The sequence below is a fragment of the Oncorhynchus tshawytscha genome, linkage group LG12 (assembly GCF_018296145.1).
Source record: "Oncorhynchus tshawytscha isolate Ot180627B linkage group LG12, Otsh_v2.0, whole genome shotgun sequence".
Taxonomy (NCBI): Eukaryota; Metazoa; Chordata; class Actinopteri; order Salmoniformes; family Salmonidae; genus Oncorhynchus; species Oncorhynchus tshawytscha.
In genome coordinates, this window is record NC_056440.1 from 39849345 (window position 1) to 39857662 (window position 8318).

At 42.8% G+C, this 8318-nt stretch overlaps 1 protein-coding gene across 4 annotated transcripts in view; it reads right to left on the minus strand.

Moving 5' to 3' along the window:
- LOC112263264 (protein prune homolog 2) overlaps positions 1 to 8318 on the minus strand; it is a 53342-nt gene that overhangs the window by 23796 nt on the left and 21228 nt on the right. The window lies entirely within an intron of this gene.

The following is an 8318-nucleotide window of genomic DNA, read 5'->3' on the forward strand; positions in this document are numbered from 1 at the left end:
TGACTAGCTAATGCACATGTGCACAGTCTTGGCATTCTCTCAATGAGTTTCATGAGGTAGTCCCCTTGAATGCATTTCAATTAACAGGTGTGCCTTGTTAAAAGTTCATTTGTGGAATTTCTTTCCTTCTTGATGTGTTTGAGCCAATCAGTTGTGTTGTGACAAGGTAAGGGGGGTACACAGAAGATAGCCCTATTTGTTTTTTTAAAAAGTCCATATTATGGCAAGAACAGCTCAAATAAGCAAAGAGAAACGACAGTTCATCATTACTTTAAACCAGCAAGAGCTATGATGAAACCTTTTCTCGTGAGGACCGCCACAGGAAAGGAAGACCCAGAGTTACCTCTGCTGTAGAGGATAAGTTCATTAGAGTTAACTGCACCTCAGAAATTGCAGCCCAAATAAATGCTTCAAAGTTTAAGTAACAGACACATCTCAACTTCAACTGTTTAGAGGAGACTGCGTGAGTCAGGCCTTCATGGTCAAATTGCTGCAAAGAAACCACCACTAAAGGACATAAATAATAAGAAGAGACTTGCTTGGGCCAAGAAACACGAGCAGTGGACATTAGACTGGTGGAAATCTGCCCTTTGGTCTGATGAGTCCAAATATGAGATTTTTGCTTCCAACCGCTGTGTCTTTGAGAGACACAGAGTGTGGTTCCCACTGTGAAGCTTGGAGGAGGAGGTGTGATAGTGTGGGGGTGCTTTGCTTGTGACACTGTTGGTGATTTATTTAGAATTCAAGGCACACTTAACCAGCATGATTACCACAGTATTCTGCAGGGATATGCCATCCCATCTGGTTTGCGCTTAGTGGGACTATCATTTGATTTTCAACAGGACAATGACCCAAACACACCTCCAGGCTGTGTAAAGGCTATTTTACCAAGAAGGAGAGTGATGGAGTGCTGCATCAGATGACCTGGCCTCCACAATCACCCGACCTCAACCCAATTGAGATGGTTTGGGACGAGTTGGACCGCAAAGTGAAGGAAAAGCAGCCAACAAGTGCTCAGCATATGTGGGAACTCCTTCCTGTTGGAAAAGCATTCCAGGTGAAGCTGGTTGAGCGAATGCCAAGAGTGTGCAAAGCTGTCATCAAGGCAAAGGGCGGCTACTTTGAAGAATGTAAAATATATTTTGATTTGTTCAACACTTTTTTGATTACGACATGATTCCATATATGTAATTTCATAGATTTGATGTCTTCACAATTATTCTACAATGTAGAAAATAGTCCAAATAAAGAAAAATCCTTGAATGAGTAGGTGTGTCCAAACATTTGACTGGTACTTTCTATGTGTGTGTTTGTGCAAGTGTGTGTGCGCGCACCTGAGCTAGTGTGTGTGTACGCGAACGTGTGTCATGAGTTGTGTGGTCTGTGCCTGTGCCTGTGTGGGGTGCGGAAGGCCCAGTAGTAGTGATGGATGGCTGCTGTAGGCATGGTGTTGCCCAGGCTGAGTCAATATTAACCTGCGTGGATGAGGGCCACACAGATTCTCTCTCGGCTCTCCCCCTGCACAATATGGCTGCTGTCAGGGAGAGCCCCATCAATCTGCTCACACACAACTGTCACCCCGGCGACACAGTCATTTTTCACCAGCGATATCCTGATGAGTGCAATGAGGCCTCCCCAGCTTTGTTAAAAACACACATATTCACTCACTCACACAGGCAAAAACACACACACAAATGCGCGAACACATACTTTATATGAACACACACGTGCAAATGAGCGGCACGCACACTGTATATTACATGACTACACTCTACTCGTGAATACAATTACGCAAACAGTGATACCGATATGTGCACACACACACACACACACATGAAAAATAGAGAGAAAGTGAAGCACAAATCTTCCAGATAACACGCAGAGCCACAGTCTGTCTACCATTTGTTTGTAACATGAGTCAACCCCCCCCAACATCCCCCATACCCAGCCCCCAACATCCCCAAATCAGCTACAATTTCACTTACTGGGTCACGAATAGAGTACATTTTGCGTCCCTTTGATATTTTAAGTTGAAATTGTGCACCAATACTGACATTTTAAAGTCTGCTATATTACATAAAGTGTTCTGAACACAGAATTGGTTTTTTTATCAATAAAAAGCCTTACATGAGTAAAAACATCTGCATTTTGATATGTCCCTCGTCATGTTTTTTCCGACCTAGGAAAATGTTAACCCACTTTTAGCCCCAAAATGTCTCAACCTTTTCACCATCATTGTAAAGCTCTAGTTAAGTCGTTGCTTTGACAGTCATTTCTGAAGATGATGATTTATTTCATGTGATAAGTGATCCATTTCCATCTGTCCCTCATGTTAAGGTCAACCCTGCTATGTGAACTGAACTCTCAAAACATTGAACACATAATCATCAAATCAGTGTGAATGCAGGTGAGATGGTTCTACTCTTCTTGCCCATTTTCTGGTGTTTTGTGGTGGAAAACAGAGCAGGTTGAGCATAAAACATCAACTCTTGTTACCAATAGACAGACAGGCTAAAAATGTTAACAATAAAGTCTTTTTTTGTGAAGCTTGCATTCAATTGCCCCTCCCTGTTGCACATAACACACTTCCATTCCCCCTGTCAAAAAAGGGATTTATGGCCGATTTAAAATCAACCCTGTTACAGTCAACCCTGTTACTGTAATGGGACTTTATTGGCACTTACTATGGTACTGTCTTGAGATGGGAAAACACGTTTTTTAAGACAAAATGTTAAAAATAGTTGAAATGAATCTTGTCTTCTTTTTTTTAACAAGTTACACTGCCAAAAATATTTTCTATTCGTGGAAAGACCCTACTAACCTCAGGATAGCATTGCCTAAAAGCACAGACCACATCTTCTAAACTTTCCATCTACGTCTGAGTTACTTCTTAAGAGCCCCCCCCATGAAGATTCACCCCCACCTTCCCCAGTCATTCCACCTATTTAAAACACTGTATGAGCCTACTCATATCATTACAAATAATGAATATTTTGGTCAATGTAACTAGATTAACAAGTTGAACATGGGAGTTCTAGCCATACATAGCTAATGCCTTTCCTTCTTTCTCTTGATAATTTGTTCCTTCTCTCTGTGTTCAACTCACTCCCTTCCTCTCTTCATCTCAGATTCTCTGCCTCTTAGCTTCCCTTTATTCTCTAGTCTATTCTCTCTCCCCCTCCCCCCCACCTCTTTCTCTCTCTCCCTCCCTCCTCTTTCTCTCTCTCTCTCCCTCCCACCTCTTTTCTCCCTCCCTCTCCCTCCCTCCCTCCCTCCCTCCCTCCCTCCCTCCCTCCCTCCCTCCCTCCCCCCTCCCTCCCTCCCTCCCTCCCTCCTCCCTCCCTCTCTCCCTCTCTCCCTCTCTCCCTCCCTCCCTCCTCTTACTCTCTAGTTGTGTTTGCTCCACAGGTAGCAAGTCTTTAGTGGCTCCTCCAAGTTCTCCAACCTGCCATCATTATGCAGAATAGCCTTAGGTATAAACTTGTGCACCATAACTCACGCCCTACGCGTGTAAATTCCCATACAAACACAGTCAAAGCAAAACACATTTCCTGCTGTCGACAACATCTCTGGCAAAGAATTAATCAACCGTTCATCCATTTAGGCTCTTTGCATACCCTTTCTGTCAGAAACACGATGCTCAGAGAGCTCCGGCACTCTTCTGAGGCGATCGTTTCGTTGCCCTGATGAATCCATCAAGCTAGGTTTGATTTATACGTCTGTCTGTGATCACAGCAGTACAGCTACAGCAAATGGAGTGGCAAGGAGCGAGCTGACACCATCCGCTCCACACACACAACTCTGTGGAACTTTGGGAGACAGCCTGGATGGGGGTAGAGGGGGGAGGGGGGGGGTAAAAGTTTGACACACGACATACGCATGAATGTCTACCGCATATTCTGCTCCGTGTCCTTGATTAACCCAACAAGGGACAAGTTTGGGGCTGTAATCTACAGATGCATTTTTTTGGTTTACTTGTCCACCATTGGCCTTTTTGCCCAAAGCAACTCAAAGGGAGGGCTATGTCTCAAACAATGGCACAATGAGTCTAGTGAGCAAGCCGTGACCACATACTTACAAACATTAAAACACGGAAGCATACACTAAAACTAAAAGTATAGTCATTTGGCCATATCATATCTCTAAAGCAAGCATAGGGTGCTTATGAAATACGCTACACTCCTTGTCTTTTCAAAGACCGATGTGACTGGTGTCCTGGTCAGGCTTCATCTAATCTCTCGTGACAGACTGTCACACAGTAGCTAGCTAGCACGAGATTTGGTTGCGGTTTCTGACATTAGGCCTGATCTGACATGGCACTCCTTCCTGATTCATCATCCACAGACCTACAGGCCATCGTACTGGATGTCTGTCGTTTTGCAAGTTCCGACCCAACTTTGCTATTTTGTGATGAGTTTGTTGTTTATTCTTACTTTATTTTCACGAAATGTATCCGTTATTTTTTTCTTACAACCGACAAAAACTTTTGAACATCAGATCAGCAGTTACTTACCTCAATTGCGGACTCAACTTCGACTCATCTGCCCTGGGCTCTCTCTCTAATTCTCGGGCTAGCCAAAAGGAAACGCCAGAGGCAAGAGGGGGATCCTGGTGAGATTAAGCAAAGAACCGGCCACCTCTTCCCTCCATTCTACTGGCTCATGTACAGTCACTCGATAACAAGATGGATGACGTCTGATCGCAAATTGCTACCCAATCGGACTCTCGAAATTGCAACATTCTTTGCTTTTCTGAATCATGGCTCTTGAACAAGATACCCCCCATGGCTATCCAACTCAATGGATTCTCCATTCACCGGGCGGACAGGACAGTGGAGTCGGGAAAAACGAGGGGGGGAGGGGTATGCCTCTACATCAACTGGTGTGCTAACTCCAGTGTGGTGGAAGTATCGCGAGCACGCCCCATCCACATCAAGTTCCTCGGTGTCCAAATCACCAAAGACTTAAAATGGTCCGAACAAACATGCACAGTCGTGAAGAAGACGCAACAACAATTCTTCCCCCTCAGGGGTTTGAAAAAGTTTGGCATGGGCCCTCAAATCCGCAAAAAGTTCTACAGCTGTACCGTTGAAAGTATTTTGGCTGGCTGTGTCACTGCCTGGCATGGCAATAGCACCGACCTCGATCGCATGGCGCTACAGTGGGTGGTGCGGACAGCCCAGTACATCACTGGGGCCATGCTCCCTGCCATCCAGGGCTTCTATATCAGGTGGTGTGTATTTATTGTCTCTATGCACACTCACAGGGCACTACACATTCACACTCACTCCATCATCTGCTCACTCACACATAAGCACATACATTTATACTGACTCTACACACACACCCACTCACATACAAGCTGCTGCTACTCTGTTTATCTTACATCCTGATGCCTAGTCACCTTACCCCCTGTACATATCTACCTCCATCACTTCAGTACCCCCTGGACATTGTAAAGATGGTATTGTAACTGACCCTGTATAAAGTACGCTTCCAAACTTATTGTGTTCTTCATATTCCTTCTTATTTCTCGTGTTTGTTTTTCTAGTATTACATTGTTATTGATCATTGCATTGTTGGGCTTTGAGTTTGCAAGAAAGGCTGTACTTTACTTGTGCATGTGACATTAAAACTTGAAACTTGGGCCCTATTTCACAAAGCATCTCATAGTAGTAGTGCAGATCTAGGATCCGGTCCCCCGTCCGTTCGTCCGTCCGTCCATGTAGTCACATTCATTACAATCTAAAAGACAATTTATCATAGATCAGCACTCCTAATCTGAGACGCTTTATGAAATGGGCCCTGGAGGCTCTGTCTGTTTGGGGGGGGGGGGTAGAGATGTCTGGGTCCCAAACTGACACCATCACCTGCTTGACCTAAAGGAGAGAAGAGGAAGGAGGGAGAAGAGAGAGAGGGAGAAGGAAGGAAGGAGAGAGAGAGAAGGAGAGGGAGGAAGAGAGAGAGGCCTACTCTTCAATCTTAGTCCCTGGGAGGGCCGCCCTGCACCTGCTATCCCTCATCCCATCTCATCAGAAAGGCATTTAGAGCTCCGTGACTGCAGGCCCATAATTAGCACGGATAATTATTTGCAAGGGGTGCTGGGTAAAACTGGCCTGGCATAAACAAACAGGAGGGCTCGGAGACGGATGACAAACAACATTAACATACCCTCTAACCCAGTCAAACACAATGATGATACACAGGAACACAAACACAAAACACTGACATAAAATACCCAACTACAAACATAGCACACAATCTTTGCACCCAGCTAAAATGGCAGGTAAAACCATGACAAAATAAATGTCTAACTCACATTCAAACAAACTGGCATGTCTACACAAACACACACACACACACTCTCTCTCTCTCTCATGAATATGGTAACGTCTCTATGCACGTGGCTGCAGGCTTCTATCTCTCCTACAGTTCATCAACTCCCCAGCACGCCGACGCCAACCAACGCTTCATCTGCCGCGGCTAATTACCGGGCTTGCCGTTAGCTTAGCAGAAAACACCAAGACCCTGCATCTCCTAATATTTGTCAGCCTTCCATTTGTTCTGTTTAGGCATATTCTTTTCAAATGTTAACCAATGAAAAATAAACACGTTGACAATGAAAAACTATGTGGCATGTATTAGCTTGTATTAAAATTCTAAGGTAGATTACATACAGTCAGGTCCAAAATTATTGCCACCCTTGATAAAAATGATATAAAAAGACTATGAAATAAATAATTCAAATACTGAGCTGTACTGTATGCTCAAAAAATGGGAACTTATATTATTTTATACTAATATAATTGCTCAGAGAGAGAGATTGTGTTGATAAATAATATGATTTATTTTTTAAGATGGGGTGCCAATAATTATGAAACCTGTTTTCAATCCTCTGGCACCCTCCCCTTGCGAGGATACCGTCACTGAGCCTCTTTCCAGATTGTAGACTAATTTTGGTCTAAGCTTATCGACTGCCTTCTTCAATTCAAACCACAGGTGTAGATGGCGAATGCAAAATGTTGATTTTGTGGTCAATTAACTATATCTTTGTGGATGTTGATGTGTGCATATGTCTTGTAGATCTGGAGGCTTGGTGAACTTAAGATACAACCAAGTTCTGTAATTCTCCAACTTTGGCCTTTGGCTTTTTCTTTGCCTCCCGAACTATCTTCCTCACTGTGCATGGGGACAAGATACACTTGCGTCCAATACCAGGCAAGTTTACTACTGTTCTAGCGGTTTTAAACTTCTTAGGTGTTGCCCTAATAGTGGTAAGTGGTATATATTCTTCTTCTTTTTTAACCCATTGTCTTATCAAGGTCAACAACCATGTCTATTTTCGTTTGCGAGCTCTTTGGCTTTTCCCATAGTGATGGATGACAAAGGGATTTTACATGTGTGTTACCTCGTTTTTATACCCCAGTGAAACAGGAAGCCATGGAAGGCCACTACGCAGTTCCTTAAACTGAGATTAAAAAGTAGAATATTACTGCAGATTCTTTTACTTTATTTACAAGAATCTTTTGACACCGTCCTATCTTTATGAGAAAAAAGATGACTTGTTAAACGAAATCTCTTTCTCTGAACAATTGTATTTCTCTACATACAATATAGCTCTATATTTGGTTTCTTTGATATAATCTTTTTTTGATCATTTCTCTCAAAGTAAGAAAAACATTAAGATTGGTTTCAAATGTCATAAAATGTGCCTTTAAGTCAGGGGTATAAAACCGGGGGTCCGCGGAGGTACTGCAGGGGGTCCGTGAAAATATTGTAAATAAAATGATAATAATAATAATTAAACACGTTTTTTTATATTTCGACAGCTGCTCTTATCGAAAATGTGTTTGTTACCTTTATAGTTAATAGACTATGTTGTTAAGTATAATGTGGGGAGGTAAACAATTATGAAAAACTATCTAACAAATCTATTATTTAAAAAATGTTGATGACTTCTCCTTGCCATTATCATTTACTTGATATGTATGATGGGGGTCCCTGGGTTCCCGGTTGGCCTGGGAGGAGTCTCTGGTCAAGAAAAGGTTGAAGACCCCTGCTTTAAGTATTACTTGTCGGATAATGGAAGCTGGTTTTGTTTTGATATTTGTGTAAGGAAAGAACGTTTAGGAACGTTCTACTGTACAAAACATGGAACTTGGTTAAACTGGATTAAACGTGTATAAGTTACCGAAATGTAACTTATATAAGTAACTTCATTACTACAGAAGAGAAAGTGGAAAAGAGAGAGAGAGAAAGAGATAAAGAGAGAGAGAGAGTGATCCAGATGGCTCAATCACCCTGAAGAGTGGGAGAAAT